Consider the following 17,275-nt stretch of genomic DNA (forward strand, 5'->3'; position numbering starts at 1 on the left):
ACAAATGGCCATACTCACAGGTGTAGAAAAAAACAAGGGTAGTCTAATCTGCTGTTATATTTATGTAATGAATAAAAGCCATTGACCTTGAAGGTTCTAAGACGTGTGTATTTCTACACAGGGCATCTATTTGTGGGTAAGCTAGTGCGGGCTGAAGGCTAACATCAGTACAGACTGTGCGAACTACTTTGCTACTTAGAGGTAACAAGGTACATTAGGAGAGAGTGCAGAGAAATGTCATCAGTTCCCCATTTCGTGTTTCTTCATATATAATGTTCTAGTGTGAAATGTCAGCTTCAGCTTCTACAGGTTATTTGTGTGGGGGCAATTTACGAAGTTATCTGGCTTATGAAAGAGAAATAGATTCTGGATGTACCTCTGGTTTTGTTACTAAAAATATTAGGATAATGGCATTAACAGAAAGAAGTAATGGAGAGGTTAGGAAGATGTAAAGAGAGAGAGAGAGAGGGGCCCGACACTTCATAAGTATAATTAGAATTCTAAAATCTCCCTTCCCCACATTCAACCTCCATGAGGCTCGTAAACATCTGCAAGAATCTCCCCCATTCATTGCTTCTCAGACAGTGTGGGTCAGCCTCTAGATCTGTCAGTTTTACCCATTTGAATTTTGTTAATTGAGAACAACCTGCAACCCAGTGTGTCAGGATGCCAGACCCTCTGCTTCCCTTACTAAGTGAGCAAGCTCTCTGTGACTTCATGAACATTAGTCGCCCTTCCTGCCCAACTGCCTGTTAGTCTTTTGCAAGCCCTTGATACAAGGTTAGTTTGCTATTCTTTCATTCTTTCAACAATTCTCTTTACTGAGTATTTTGTAAGCATCACTGTGCTAGGTGCAGGTGATGCAAAGGTGAACAAAATATATCCCCTAATCTTAGAGGGAAGACGGACATGTGAGCAAACAATTCCAGCATGATCTCAATGTGTTTTATTCTGGGTTGCTATGGGAACACATTGGCGAGGCCCTTACCCCAGTCTGGTAAGGAGGTGGTCAGGGGAGGATTCCAGAGGAAGTGATGTTTGGGCGGTGGAAGATGATTAGGAGTTAGCTTGGGAATTGGTGGGAAGAAGGAAGAGGAAGAGCCAGAAGGGGAAGTTCACAGCAGTGATCAGTTTTCACAAAGACTCAGAAGGGAGGAAACGCATAGCCGGACTGGGGAAATGCAAGCAGTTTGATACAGCTGAAGCATCAAGTGTAAGACTGGAGGACTAGGCATAAAACAGGTAATGAAGGGCATTTAAAGTCATAGCAAGGAGTTTGGACTTATCCTGAGGGCCATGGGGAACCACTGAAGGGTTTAAAACCAGGGACTGACAGATCTGATTTGCATTTTATAAGGCTCTCCAATTGTAGCAAGGGAACAGATTGGAAGCAGACAAGAGACTGAGTAGATGGTCCTCACAGTAATCCCGAGGAGAACGTCAAGGGCCTGGCCTAAGGGAGTTGTGAAGAGGAGGTGGGGGGAACGGCAAGGAATGATTGGCCACAACACATGGCAGGCTGATTGCACGTGGGATGTGAAAGGGAACGGGAGCCAGGGATGACCCCTGCCTTCTGATGACAGACTCCTGTCAGCTTCCCAGTGTGCTTAGTACGTAAGACCTGCAATTACCAGGTACAATTTTATCTTTCTTTTTCCTCTCATTTGATTAGATTTAATTTTATTTGTTCTTCTTTTATAGGAGAAAATAACGTTAATTCAGCTCTTGGCTGTGATATCCTTTCTAACTTTGCAAACCAATAATAGCACATAAAGATGAGGTTGACTAGTAGAAAAGTTTGAAAAAATACTATTAATTTTTTCAGGGGGCAAAAAAAAAAACACCTATGCCATATGCATAAAAGTTTCCAATTAGGTTAATGTACCTTAAACTGTATTAGTAATTAAGTGCTTTGGGTATTAAAGTACCTACTCTAGCTTCAGGCTGTTTTTGATAAATCCTTCGACATTTTCCCAGTTAAGGAGGAGAGACAGCAGAGGAGGCCTCACCTGGGATTACAGAGCTCTTGGCTCTATTCCCCAGCTTTTAGCAGCTTACTCTGTGACCTTGGTAAGGATGTGTTAGATCCCTAGCCTTCAGTTGTCCTATCTGTAAAATGGCAAAAATAAAAATATGGCAACATGACTGATCATGTAAAGACTTCCCTTAACACAGGGCTTAGAACTCAATAGGATAGAGCTTTTTGGAGGGATGGGGTGTGGGGCTAATTTGGGTTTGGTTTTTATGTTATTTATTCTACTTAGGGACATAGTAATCTGTAAGTAACAGAATACTTTATATTTCTGGCATCTATATCCATATCTATGTGTATATCTATATCATCTATATCTATATCTATATCTGTATCTATCTATATATACTGACAACATACAAAGTTGGCAGATAGGCAATCTATGACATCCATACAAGACGCATGGGGCTATGGTAACTCACCAAGTCATCAAGAACCCAAGTTTCTTCTATAATATATTTATACTCTGATATCCTTAGCATTTGCTTATTACTGGATAGTAGTTGTAGCTTCAAGCATCATATGTTCATTCAGTAAGAAAAAGTAGGAAAGGTTAGTGCCAGGTTCATTTCTCCCATTTGTCAGGAAGAAAACCACTTTCCCAGAAACAGTGCCATAACTGCCTTGGACTCCCATCAACAGAACTGCAAATCCACCCCAACCCTCCGCGCAGATCCCAGGGAAGCTGGGGAAGTGAGTGGGAAAGCACTGCGGAGCTTTTACTGCTTCCACAGTGAAAGGGGGCAAGAAAGAAGGGGGGTGGGAATAGGTGTTGAGTGAGCGAATCAACAGCATCTGTCACACCTGCTAAACAGAGCACCATCAAAAGCAGGAGAGTGAACCATTTCTCAGGAAGAAAAGCACTGAAGGTCAGGCTGGAGCTGAGGCTTTAGAAAGGCAGCTTGCACTTGGCAGATTGCTTCAAATTTGGTGGGAGCTTTTGAGTAATTTCTTTGGTCCAAATTTGTGAAAATCTGGCCCACCCCAGAAGGTGAATTATAGAGAAATCTGAGTTCTTTATTTAGCACGTAGACCTAGCAATGAATAAAAAGCACAAGCAGAGAAGGGAAAGAGAGAGAAAGATGTATGTAGGAAAGTGGGAGACAATTCCTGAAGAAGCCTAGCTTATCTCTGACCCTTCAGACTTGTTCATTGTGGGGTGTGATAGGGAGCGTCAAAGCCCAGGGCAGAAATATTCAATTGCTTATTTGTGTGATGCCCTTGAAGGAGTTACTGACCTGGCATTTGGGGACACAGAAGTAAAGGGTCAGTACAGGTGAACGTGCTCCGGATTCCCACATTGGTTCACCCTCCAATGTGCCTTGATCCTCTACCACTTCATTGGAGACAGCCTTCCTCTGCTTCTAACAAGAAGACAAGGATTGTGCAAATATTTTCTCCATTAAGTTTGAATAAGGCCTCAATTTTATTTTCCTTTTCAGATGATCATTTAACAAGGTTTATTGTTCATGCTTATATGCCTCGGGTAGCCTATTAGGACGTTAGGGAAAAACTGCCCACCATTTTTTTTTTTTTTTTTAAACCTGGAAACAAAACATGCAGAATTGCAATTTCTATTCCTAGAGAGGAGTGACAGATCTCAAATCTGACCACCCACACACAATGCCTCTCCTTGACCTCTGATCTCACAAACTGGTAAGCTTGCACTGTGTGGTGGCTGGTAAGTCTGTCAAACTACAGATCACCTTTTCTTTGAGCCTTCACCATTATGTAATCCTACATAGTCATTGAGACTGAAAAGGGGGGAAAAAACAAAAAAACAAAAAACCTGTTTTAAAAAGTCGGCTTCCTCAGTAAGATTGTCACTTCCCCTTTTCTCAAATTAAATGTTTTCTTGGAGAGGGGATTGTGTGTGTTTTCAGATGTCCCAGTCTGGCTCGGGATCCCAGGTAGATTCTGTGGGGCAGGGCTGGATCATGTAACTCATACATGATAGAGTAATGCAGGAGCTCTCAGACAGAGCTCAGTGAGAAGAAACAGACTCCTTAGCTGGTGAAAGTGGACCAGCAACTCAATTGCAAGGACACAGGAGAATTACCAGGGAGGCTCTGACTACAGAGCAAAGCCTTGTCTGTGTATTTTTGCATGCATTTGTGCCACTACTAATCTGTCTGCTTACAATGCAATAGCCCAGGTCCTTTACTAGATTGAATGTATCCAGGAGAAGAGAAGCAAGCTCACAGACAATTAAGACACATTTATGAACAATATGGTAAGTGAAATTTGAGTTAATAAGCACCAAATATATTTTCACATCACTCTGCTCCAGTGACTCAAAACCACATAGCTCACACTCTGAAAATCCATCACAGAGATACCATGGTGCCCTTGATGAAGTATACACACTAATTGTTCAAGAACTGCATCACTCGTGGACACACATTCAAGGTCCCTAGCAACATGATTACCAAAATTTGTTCAACCCAAAAGGTTCTGATTCCATCATCCTTCAGTTCTCCCCAGAGATGACACATAAGCACTCCAGAAGCAAGGGTACAACAGGAATTCTAAAGATATCCTCCTGGTGAATGGAATATGGCATTGGATATTCATCCCTTTCCCCTTTGTGATTTCCTATAACAGGGTTGAGAAGAAAGGATGAAGTGGGGGCACAGTTCAGAGTAGTTGGGAGAACAGGGGTTTCTTATGGAATGAGTTGGTGTACTTAGTTTCTAGTCCTAATTAGACATCCCAGTGTGGTCACAGTAACATGCTCTGATCCTCTCTGAGAACGTCACCATCGAAGAGTCTGAACCACAGCAATTTTGAAAAGTCTCTCAGGCTTAGGAAGCAGCCTTTGTGAATTTATGCATCAGCGTAAATTGCAGCCTGTTATGTATGAACTTCAGGATAATTTTCTCTCTAGGATTTTTCAAGATTCCCTCAAAGTCTTAGGACATGATACTGTTGTCTTGAGGATTCCTGACTCCTCATCCAACCCTATGTTCTCTAGTACATGTACAACCTGAGTTAAATGAACATATATTTGCCCTGATATATATCTATTTAAAATTAAGAAAACTAAGGACTGATACAAAAATTTCTATTCAACTTATTGGTCAGAGTTTAAAAAGAAAGCTCATGTTTATATTTTACACATTTCATTATAGTTGCTGAGTTCTTTCTGAATGAGGAACATCATTCTGGAAGATGCAATAGCCTATTTATGGCTCCTTTCTGGACTGATCAGCCATCTTGAATATACTGACTATTGTACGCACACTATCCTCCTCACTTGCCTCATGAGCCCCATGAAAGCCCTCTGATTTTTCTGCTCTCGGCACTCCCAGGTGGCTATTCTCTTGGCCTCTGGGGTTTGGGACAGTAGGCTTTAGCTTTAGGGTGAAGAGCTGCTAGGAAATTTTTCCTTTAGGAAGAAACACAAAAGTTCTATCTATTTTGGGGGCAGTTTTGCAGGCGCTTTTTCCTGGTAGTTGTAGCTCCCCCTGCTGCCCAGTTAGGAGCAAGAGCGGACAAAGGAATCTGAAATGAAACCAAGCAAAGCCTGCCTGGAGTCAAGTTGGCCCCAAGAGCCAGCAATTGAAGGCGATTAAGCCTGAGCTCAGAAGTCTAGGGCCTCAAGCATGCCCGGTGAGAAAAGGCAACGCATGATTCAGGAAGGCTGACTTGGGTCTTTGAGGTCGGGGTGCAGCAAGAGTCGAGGATTACATTTTAAACATGGCTCCACCAACGATTGGTCAAAAGTAAAAAATACGAAGAAAAGAAAGCCTTATGTTCACACACAAGTGTAATCAACTAGCAAGTTCTCTACTCCTCCATCATACGCTTACTCCCCGATGACATTGCTTTTTTTGTCTCCTAACACCAGCTCTACCAGCTGTTTGTCTGGGGCCAAGTTACATAATCTCTGCCTCGGTCCCCTGTTCTGTAAAAGGGAATTATTTGATGATTCAATGGAAAAAAAAATGTATATATTGATTACGTTGCCTGGTACTTGTATAGAAGTAGTCACCACATGTTGGCTGTTATTATTATTCAAGTTAATATTTTTTAAGTCATTAGTTCTCAAACTTGGCTGCACATTGGAATCACCTGGAGAATTTTTTAAAATACTGAATCCTGTGTACCAGTCCTAGAGATTCTGATTTAATTGATATGGGGTGTGGCCTGAGCATTGGGCTTTTTTTAAGCTCCCAGGGTATTATAAGGTGCAGGAAAGTCTGGGAACCATTGCTCTGCGGCCCCTCACGTCTCTTCTCAGAATCTAGTGTCTCACAAGGAGACGGTCCTTTGTGCTAGGAAGAATGAGGATGACTTCTGCAGTGTCAGACTATGGAACACCGAGAAATACTCTAACTCTTTGCTAAAGTATGGTCCTCAGATCAGCAGTCTCTGAATTACTTGGGAGCATTTTAAACTCGCAGGTCTCACCTTGGACCTACTGGATCAGAATCTTCATTTTAACAAGGTCCTCACGTGATCTGTACACACAGTCAATTTGGAAACGCCATGTTCTTGCTCACACTTTCTCTCTTTCTTCTCCCTCTTGCTCTGACTTATTTTATTCATCATGCAGAATAGTGTTGAGCATTTCTGACAAGAAAATATCCTTGCAAAAAAAAAAAAGGAAAAAACAAACTCCTGGTGTTTATTTCAATAATCTCTTCAAATTCAAATCTCCTTAGAGTTAATTTCTTTCAGTTGTCAGATGTAGTTTGAGTTTTTAATACCTGTCTCAACTCACAAGCACCCACTTTATGTCTGCTGATATATGTGTACTGGGCCTCTTATGTAGCTTCTAAAAATATTTCTTCTAGGGCTAGTGTGAATGCCTTGATCGGGCCAGCTTTGGTCTATTGTTGAGCGGGGGTCAACATTTGATAGAGGATCTCTGGTACATCACAGCTGTGAGACCAAATTTAGAGGAATATTATTATTTACTAGAGGTTCAGAAAGGAAATAAAATCTTCCATTAGAACCTAGTCATTAAGGTTAACAGTAAACCATAAAATGAATGGAATGTTGGCCCTGTAGACAGGTTCCAAAAAAAGACAATGCAAATGTTTTTTAACTAAAATGTGGGGCGACAGGACAGGGCTTTGGAAGAAAAGGAGAGGAGCAGAGTGAACCATTTAGAAAGGAGAACACTCCCCAACGGGAATTTAGCTCCTATGACATTAGCATTTCTTCCTCCCTCCCTCCCCTCCTCCATCCTTCCCTCCCTCACCCATCCTGTTTCAAAAAGAAAAATATTTAAACATGAGTTTTAAAAGAGTCATACTGAGATAGAAACAATACAAAAATTACTATTGCTGTCTTCACTTTTTTCTCTCTTAATCTCTTTCTAGAGACACGATGTCCTCTTTATGACGCTTCTATGTATATAAACGATTTAGAGGAAAACACTGAAACCAAATCCGTAAACGTGCAAAGGCTCTTGGATTGGTGGGGAGGGGGGTAGAATGAGGGGGAGACACAAATTGCAAAGAGCAGAATAATCAGATACAGAGAGACTTTGATCTTCTGGAGACCTAAGCTAATAGATGTTAAGTGCAGTTCAGTGGAAGTAATAACCCATGAAGAAAACAAAATCTGCAAAATGATAAAATGCTGCAGTCTACTGATCAAGGAAGACATTGGAAAATTACTATGAAAGCATCCTTAGCCCAGCAGATCCAAGGTGAAGAAAGGACTGCGTCTGCCAACCAGCAGCCAGACATTCCAGGCAGACTTAGCCAGTCTCCCATTTTGTGGCCAGATTAACACTCCGTGGAACCTGAATGCTTTCTCACTGAAAAGGCATGAACTGGCACCATCATCACAGCTCTGGGCTTCATAATCTCTCCCAGTGACGCCATAGTGAATCACCCCAGGGCTAGCCATGTGCTCTGTGGGGGCATTCTGGGGGCCGTTGTTACTGGTAATCTATTAGTGCAAGTAAAGAATTTCTGAATTGTCTCCAAATGAAGTGCTATTCTTTTTTTGTTTTGTTTTGTTTTGTTTTGTTTTCATCAAGACACAATTAAGACACATTGGACATCATTCAAGAAATCAAAATATTACCAAGTAAATAATTTTGAAAGAAGTTAGAAAATTGTGGACATTTCAATACAATTTAAAAATCTGGAAACTTTATAAAAGGGAACTCCTTAATACAAGTTTATTTAAGTAATATTTTATTATGCAGATTAATTTATTGAGCAATGGCTACATTATATACATTGTATAAAGTGGGGCAGAATTAATTTAATCTGTCAATAGACCAAACTAAATTTTGTTAGCTAAAGAAAATCTAAAACTTGAAGCAGTTAGATAAATTGAGTTTGGACAAACTCTTTACTGTGAAAAGAATGAAAAACAAACAAACAAAACAAAAACAACCACCAGAAAATGTGAGTTAAAAGTCAGGAAACTGGGAGAAAATGGAGAATGCATTAAAAAAGCCACACCTTCCTACATTTCATGTAATGGCTAATTAAACATATGGAATACATTATATAAACCACATATTAATGTGTTTGGATAGGGCAGGAGCAAACAGATGAAAATAAAAGAAAGCTCTGTGGTTGTAATCCAGGCATGATGTGGACAAGCTCTGTTGGGCACAAACATTGGTTCATCTTTGAAAAAAAAAGGACATTAGAAAACTTAAAAGGAACATCTTGCTTAAAGCATTCTTCTTATCAAGAGAAAAACTGAAGTTGGCAAACCTCAGATAACAATGTAGATTTGTATTATTGATGGCCAAAAAAAAAAGGAAAGAAAAGGAAGGAAAATTATACCACTGATTTGTTCCAATGCATTCAAGCCTCCAGACTGTTTCCTCATGCTGAAAAGACGTTGGTTAATATCCACATGTACCCTTATAATCACTGTGCTGCCCCTCCATGGAGATATTTATAGAGACTGGCCCTTTAATATATATTTACCTACGGGAAACGGATACTGGGCCCTCGTGATGCCTAAGGGACTTAATGGAAAATTAAAACTCCAGGCCTTCCAACAATTATTGGAAAAAGATATTTTATGTAATGTATGCATTTATTGTTTAAACAAGTTTTGAGTCCTTGTTTTGAAATCCTCTGGTATGGGCCTGGCTCCTACTAGACTGACCATGCGGTTAAGATGAGAATGTCCCAGCCTCCAGTTACCAGTCCACTCCTCAGCCTGCTGTGTCATGCTGCCTCTCACCCACAACCATCCTTATCTATTATAAGCATATAACACAATTTAGACTAAGCATGCTGAGTGGATTAACTAATGATTGCAAACCACTTTGGAAATAGAAAATAGCCCATACATGCACAGAATTAGTAATGATTAGATGATAGACTGTCCTAAATTTTACTTTTCATTCAAATAAACCTTTTCTTGATGATGGAAGTTGTGCTATTAAACAAAAGTCTTTATTTTTTTTTAATAAAGGTTTTCACGGTAGTTTCATTTGAGTTGAATTTCTGTTCTTCAGGCCCATATTTCTGCCAATTTCTATCTCTTGTGCTTTCTCTGGCACAACTGAAAGAACAAAGTTAATAACAGAGAAAGGACAAGCTTTAAAAAGTGCTGCATTTATCGTCAGTTGTAATTCTGCTATTAAATGGTCTTGGCATTTGGGAAATTCTTCTCAATCTTACTTTTTTTCTTAGAGGAAAAAAAAACACCTGAAAACATGGAATTTATACTAAAAATAATCCTTCTCCATCCTTTAGTTTCTCAGTCTTTCCCCCCCTTGCACTCACTGTTTGACCTTCTACCTCTGTCAGGCGTACAAGTTAAACGCTGAGCCTTTGTTTCCGCTTACCTTTCCTAGAAGGAACACACACTCATGCTCTTTCACACACACACACACACACACACACACACACACACACACACTCTATTTGCGTAGAATTATTTTTCACTCTGATTTCTGCCTGTGGAACAGATTGAAGATTTTACCATCCAAAACCCACAAAGAGAAAACTCCTACTGTGGTCTTCAGAATTTCCATTCAGTTGATTCGCCTGCCAAGTTCAGTGACCAGTACCGCCGCTCCTGATGGTGGGGAGCATATGGTACTGCTGTGAATAGTTTTGCTCTCACTGCTGTGAAATCCCACACCCTCCCACAGAATGTGTTTGGAGAAGCAAATGGTAAGTGTCGCTATTCAGCACAGTTCTGTCTCTGCCTATAGAACCTAGTCCTTTAAACAACAAAATGAAGAAACAACTGCATGTCTTCACAGGCAGTGGTTTAGTATTCAGCTTCAGGGTTAATGGTTACCTGTTACTGTTAACCATCCCTGCTCCCCAGGAAGGGAGGCTTATCCTTTACACATCCTGGATTTGCCAGGATCCATCGTGGTAAACCAACCACCCATCATTTTGCCTTCCTCTTTCTTCTCCTCCTTCTAAAAAGAAAAAAAAAATCAAAGTGGGACACAATCTCTAAATTAAACCAGGGCTCCGAAAAGAGCACTGTTCTTGGAGTTAGAAAGCCTAGAGCATCAAACACTAACTCTTCCTTGTAACTCTGGGCAAATGTCATCCGTGCCTCTTCTCTGAAACAGATGGTGTGAACCCTCACGCCCCTTCCAATTCTAAGATTATATGTATTTGTCTAGTCCAACTCCTCCCCACTGCCAACTTCATCTCCAGGAAAGTCTCCTTCTAAACCATTCAAAATAAATGATTACCTTTTGTTTTATAGTATAGCTTTCAGGAATTTACTTCATTGCTTTTTTTCTGGGACTATACACCTCCACTGTCAAGTGGTTCTTTCTTGTGTTTAAAAAAACCCTCTCTTACTGCCATATAAAGTCACTCCTTCCCTCCTCCCCACCACTCGGTGTGCCACCCTCCACCCCTGTTTCCTGTGAAAATAGAGAGCAACTCTGAAATCTCACTTATATTTTTTTCTTATTTGTGCTTACTGTTACCAAGTCATTCTTTCATGTGGTACAAGTTCTGATGTTCTTATTGTCTCTTCTGCTGCTCCTCCCATCATGACCACGCTCCTGGTTTGCCAACACAGGTGTATGTTGGATGAGGGTCTGACTGGGGGCTGTTTGGAAGCCTGCCTGTGCTTCCGCGGGTGCCACATGCGCTGGTGTGCAATGGGAAGGAAGAGGAGGGGGCAGACCTTCCTCTGCTGCTGAAGAGGGCTGTAGAAACTTAAGTCCTAGACATGCTTCAGTGGAGGATGAGGATTTGTCCAGATGGGAAGCCTCAAATACAGAGGCACTTTTCCATCTACTTATCTTGAGTCTCAATGATGCTGTTTATAAGTGAGCTATTCAAATGGAGGGAGAAACCCACAGAGAAAGAAAAATAACAGGTTGGAGTGATTATGTACAGTAGGAGAGGCCCTAGTAGAAGTCCAGTGGGAAAGGAAGAAGGGAATAAAATTAAGAATGATTAATGGCAGATCTCTAATGGTTTCACTGGATCCAAAGGAACAGGGCAATACAGAGTAAGAAACACTTGATATTGGAAAGAAGCATAAGTGTGAAAGAAATAGATCATTGTACAGATGCTGACAGGCTCTGAGGATAAGGAAGAATCCCTCAACAGGAGAAAGGAGCTGCTCTCCCACCCCCCACAGAGATGCCCTAGATGGCATGGCATTTTCTCCTGGTCTTTGGGAAATTCCCTTCATATTCATTCTAGCAGGGCCAACTAGAGTAACTGTGGCAATAAGGTGAGGGTGAATCTGTATCCCTCCTTCTAAATATGCCTTTAAAAGTGCTGTAAAGGGTGTGTGTGTGTGTGTGTGTGTGTGCGCCTGTGTGTGTGTGTGCGTGTGTGTTCCTCAAAGTATCTGCCTGAGAGTCAGAATATAGATCAGATTTTTAGTTTTGTGAGACCGAGCTTTACTCTCCCTCCAACCCACTCTCTCGCACTTCCCACCTCGTCCACATCAAGTTTAGTATTGCTGCAATGTTTAAAACTACCCACAATGGGTAATAATAATATCTACCACTTATGAAGTTCTTAATATATGCCAGTTTTTTCCTGAATTTTCACAGCAAGATATGAGATAGACGCAAACATTTATGTAGCAGTTTTCAAATGTCAGACAATATTCCAAGTACTTTACATGTACTAATTTAATTAGGTATTATTATACCGTTTTACCTTATGAGGAAACTGAGGCACAAAGATGTAAATAACCTGTCTAGAAAGAGCTACTAAGTAGCAGAGTCAGGATTCAAAACTCATGTCTGACTTATCTCATTAGACTAAGAGCCACAAGAACAGCAATTACATATGGTTTTGCTGCTAACTGTCATATCCTCAATACCTGGAACACAGTAACCAATCATACATACTGGTTGAATGACTGAATACAGAACCTAACCCGTTATCCTCACTGTGATAGCAGGGCCCTGAGCAAACAGACTTTCTCCCAAATCAAGTGAAATACCACTAGACAAGCAATAACATTAGGGACATCATCGTTCATTCAATCATCATTCATTCATCAAATACTTCTTGAGCACCTACCATGTTCCAGGCCTTAGCCTAGGTGTAAGTGGCACTTTCTTTTTTGAGAGAGAAATGTCTCATAACTTGCCTGAATACCTCCCATACCTGGACAGGTTTGCCTCTAACTTGACTCCACACTCTCTTAGTCCTCCCACAGTTAACACAATGGACCCAGCAACATGGGAGGTCAGTTCTGATCCCATGCAGGAAACTCTGAGCCATATATCTGTTCTCCAATAGTCTTAGGCTTGCCGGACCCATTAGGAATGACTTCATACTGGGGAGAACATGGGGACTACATGCAACAGATCTCAGAGGGAGAGACTGCAAATTGGAAGCATTTTACTGTTTTCTCCTTTTGTTTTACTCTGAAAACTTTCCAGAAGGAGAGATCTATTTGAGTGGTTTGCAGAATTCATCTTAAGGTCAGCTCTGGTTAAGTTGGGGCCTGGCAGCTGTTGGACTTCAATGTTGCTACACAGCTGCCAATTGAGCTGGATGCTCACCTTCCACCTCATCAGTGAGTCCTGGGCTGCCTGGACGCCCTCTGCAGGCTCCCCAAACAACCTGGCCTCTATGCAACGTGGAAGGGTCAGGCCAAAAAGAAAATCCGTCTTATACTTTGGGTGAAATAGATACGAGGAGTTCAGAATTTTAAGTTTTGGTAAATTTTAGGAAAACATGGCTGTCCATTGTGTCACATAGTAGGTACTCAAAGGACCTATTCTCTTTATTTCTATAATTAGCATATGCTTTTAGCTGCAGAGGATTGAGTCAACATAGTGCCTGGCAAATAGCAGACATTCAAGAAATCTGTGTACAATGAAAAAACACATGTATACAATGATATAACAGAGAAAATGAGGCATCAAAGAGACTCAAATTCTAGCCCCTGGATTTTCTATTAGTAAGATAAAAATATGGAAAATTATCTCTCTGAGGCTCAGTTCTTCCATCTAAAAAATAAAGAGATTAGATGAGTTCTAAAATTCCTTCCTGTTCTTCAATTGTACAATTGAAAGGTTACATAGAGGCAGTATTCATCATAGAAAGAACAGAGGACAAAGCCCAGAGTCCACAGACAGGATTTAACTCTCGACTCTGCCACTGACTAGCCATGAAAGCTTAAGCTTGGAGATTTCAGCATCTCCAAGTTTCTTCAGCTGTGTAACAGGGATGTTGAAATGCATTTTGTAAGACTGCAAAAAGATAATGAGACAATAAGTCCATGCCTGGAATATAGAAGGCTTTAAATAAATGATAATTAAAAAATAAAAACCTAATGAATTTACACTCCATTCTTCTTTGCAGAAGAACAGTATGGTCACTTGGGATAGACTGCATTAATGGCCCTAATTCTTCACCCATCCCTATGTATATGTTGTTTGACTTGTGACTTTTCAGTGCTCTCCTAAGCCTTGACTCTGAACTTGGCTAAGTGACTTGCTTTGGCCAGTAGGATGTTAGCAGATGTGATGCAAGCAGAGATTTGAAAAGTGATTGGATTCATTCTTTTGTGACTCTGCCATTGCGGTGAGAAGGACAATGCCTAAACTAACCCACAGGTCTAGAGAAGAGTATAACTAACACAGGGAATAGAGCCACTACTAGCCATGATCAGTCCAGACCAGCCAGATCTCAGTTAACTCAACCCTCAAAAGCTAAATAAGTGATTGTTTTAAACCACTGAACTGTGGAGTGGATTGTTATGCGATAGCTTTATGGCAATAGCTAACTGATTCACCATTGCTTTATAACAGAAGACGCAGTCATAGAGTCTTTTATTTTAAATTTGGAATTCATTGGTGAAATCTGAAAAGATATTTCCTTTTCCATATTTGGTGAATCTTCATAAAGTATACACTTTTGGGTAAAATTTTAGGAGGGAAAGGAAGAAAAATTTGCTAAATTACCCTTTTGGTTCAAATGACAACTTTAATGTGTCTGAAGCATTTTAAATTGCTGAAATATGAATATTTGAAACATGCCATTGAGTCTGAGTATTCCAACTTTAATTTTAGATTTGGGAATTCTTAGCAAGGAGGGACTTAATATATGCAGGTCCAAATCTGATTACAGAGTATGTCTGTACATTGCTTAATACCATTATCTTTTTGTAGAACACATATATTTTAGTGACAGTTTTATTCTGATTAATGAGGCTTTAAAAATACTGTATCGAAAGGTGGCCCTTGATGGGCCAACAAGGCCCTTTGTTTACAAGGTTAGACACATGTCTTAGAAAGAAGGACTCTAGCAGACACCAATCACCTCTGAACCAACACAATCACTTCTTAAATAAGTTAGTGCGCTAGTGTATAAAACAGAAGCCACATTCTTCTGGGTATTAGAGCTGAAACTAGCTGGTAAGGCCTTTTAGGGATGGGAGCAACTGGGTGGGCATACAATTGCTTGATTAGCCGATGAACACTTTTGTCAAAGAACAGCAAATTGAAACCTATTCATTACTTAGACTCCAGACCAAATGTTACTCTACCAGGAAGAATGAATTCCTTTCCCATCTGTGCTCTTCTGAACCTGTCAAGTCCCTTTCCATGACTTGACTCTGCCACTAGGCTGTAAGCTCTCAAAGATAGAAGACAGGTACTACTCATGTCTCCAATGTTTAGCACAATACCTTATACATAAAATGAGTGTAATAAGCTATTGTTAAATGAAAGAATGATAATATTGCCCCAATTCATGAATGAGGAAGCTGAAGGTCAGAGACATTAACTAATTTTCTGGAAATCACACAGCTGGACAGAGCTGGAAATTAAATTTGAACTTAGTTCCTGGTTAATGCACACTCAATTTCCACTTTACCACACTTGATCAGGACTCCTGTGGCAACAAACAAAATAGTACAAGTACAGAGCACAGTAACAGATGCTGAATAAACAATACATACCATTTTTGTGTCTTCGTCTGGTACTAAGAAGCCCATCACTGGAGATTTATCTCTTTTTCTCCCAAATTCCTTTTTCTTAGAGTCATCAACTTGTTGGTTGAGGAGATTAAAAATAAACCAATTATCCTAATAGCAGAATGGCTAATTTATGGCATTAAATGTCTTTTGGACTATTATTCAGTCATTAATAACTATACGTAGGAAGAGTTTAAATGAACATGAAAATGCATTCAACAAGAACCTTGTATTTTTTTAAAGCAAAATATTAATTCTTTTTTTAAATATACGCAGTATATTTGCAGTACTTTCACAGGGCTTTCTAAACTAAAAAAAAAATGTTATTGAAAAAAGCACTGGAAGGAGATGTTAGAAGCAGGTTGGAAGTATTTGTTTTTGGATGATTAGAATAAAGATAATTTTTGCCAACTTTCTATTTTCCTGAAATTTTCACGTTTCAAAAAATGATCATGTCTACATTATATACTGAAAGGTTTTTACAATGGCCTCCGTATCTTTTCTGTTTCCCAACCTGTTCTTAGTAGATGGACCACTGTCACCATTTTCCCCTACTTTGTCAATGATTCTGTACAGTTTTTCATGGTATCTGTAACCCCACATTGTAAGTAATTTTTTTCATAGTGACCTTAGCTGTTATCTGACTGAGTTTATTAAGTGGAGGGATTGTCTGATTCCTCTGCTTATCTCCAGTACCTGGCGAGCCCACTGTTCAAAGGGCTCATAAATATTTGTTAAATGAGTCATATTTCTCATGACTGAATTAATAATTTGTACTATGGCCTCCATGAAAAGGGATAATAGCAGAATATGTATATCTATATGTATGTATTTCAACAAAGTCAAAGCTCGCAAACACTATACTACATGTTTTTCACATGTCTTACTTTTGCACATTCACAAATTAGAAAATAAAACTAAACATGCAGTTTTTCCCCCACATTGCCTTTTCTGAATAATGATGACTAGTGTTCAACACGCATGCTTTTCTAACATGAAATCTGTAAATTCTCTGAATATAGGCAAAATGTATGGAAATTATATCAACTCTAATTTAAGTGTGTTTTCTCAAAATTAGGATGTACAATATTTAGTTTCATAAGCAGAACAAATAATACAATTAATGTTTATTCTTTGACTACTCTTTTACTAAACAACTCAGTTTAAAAATGCACGCAACACAAAACAGTGTTTTCCAGTCACTGCTCCAAGTCTCATATGTTAAACAAAGACAGACCAACCTTAAACCTTTTGATAAATATGATGCTTGTGGTAACTGCAGCATTCACTTCGTATCCCATTTCTCCAAGTTCCTGTCAGCCAGATGTCACTTGCAATGCAAACACTAGAAAAATATGAAATAATAATTTCATACATCATCTATGTGTGCATGAGCCGGTCAAACATTCAATACAAATTCAAACTGCTACTACACACAGAGCAAATATCATCCAAATAATATTTAAAATGATTGAAAGGCTTTTGATTTGGAAGTGTATTCTCTTAAGCTAAGTGGTCCCCAAGACCATCTAGAAAATTCAATTGTTTCATTTTTAAAATGTTTTCTGCCCAAAATTATATCAGACTCTAATGTCTCAATAGAAACACATGGGATTGGATTGCTGACTGGGCGCCTGATGTCAAAGAAAAATCTAATTTCACAATGGCATTTCCTCATACTGTCTCACCAAAATACAGAAATTGATAAAATTTTAATGGATAATTTTCAGAAGCAGAATGTTAACCACTGGGAAAATATGAAGGGAAACTTAGCATTGTAGCACAGGAGAAGCAAAATGAAGGAAGAAGTTGACAATAAATACAGATATACAATGCTATATAAAAAGCATTCTTAAAAGCTTTTTCTTA

General features: G+C 39.6%; 1 long non-coding RNA gene across 2 annotated transcripts; it reads left to right on the forward strand.

Moving 5' to 3' along the window:
- The first annotated feature begins 1,080 nt into the window (after nucleotides 1-1,080).
- LOC109458286 (uncharacterized) lies at nucleotides 1,081-8,724 on the forward strand. Of its 2 annotated transcripts, none has more exons than XR_016018656.1 (3): nucleotides 1,081-3,688; nucleotides 4,183-4,265; nucleotides 7,363-8,724. It is a non-coding gene; the product is annotated as an uncharacterized LOC109458286 (long non-coding RNA). The 2 variants fall into 2 exon arrangements; XR_002139201.3 differs by having other exon boundaries at nucleotides 1,081-1,242.
- The last annotated feature ends 8,551 nt before the right edge of the window (nucleotides 8,725-17,275 follow it).

This window comes from Rhinolophus sinicus, chromosome 14, assembly GCF_057876585.1.
Source record: "Rhinolophus sinicus isolate RSI-liver-muscle chromosome 14, RSI-T2T, whole genome shotgun sequence".
NCBI lineage: Eukaryota > Metazoa > Chordata > Mammalia > Chiroptera > Rhinolophidae > Rhinolophus > Rhinolophus sinicus.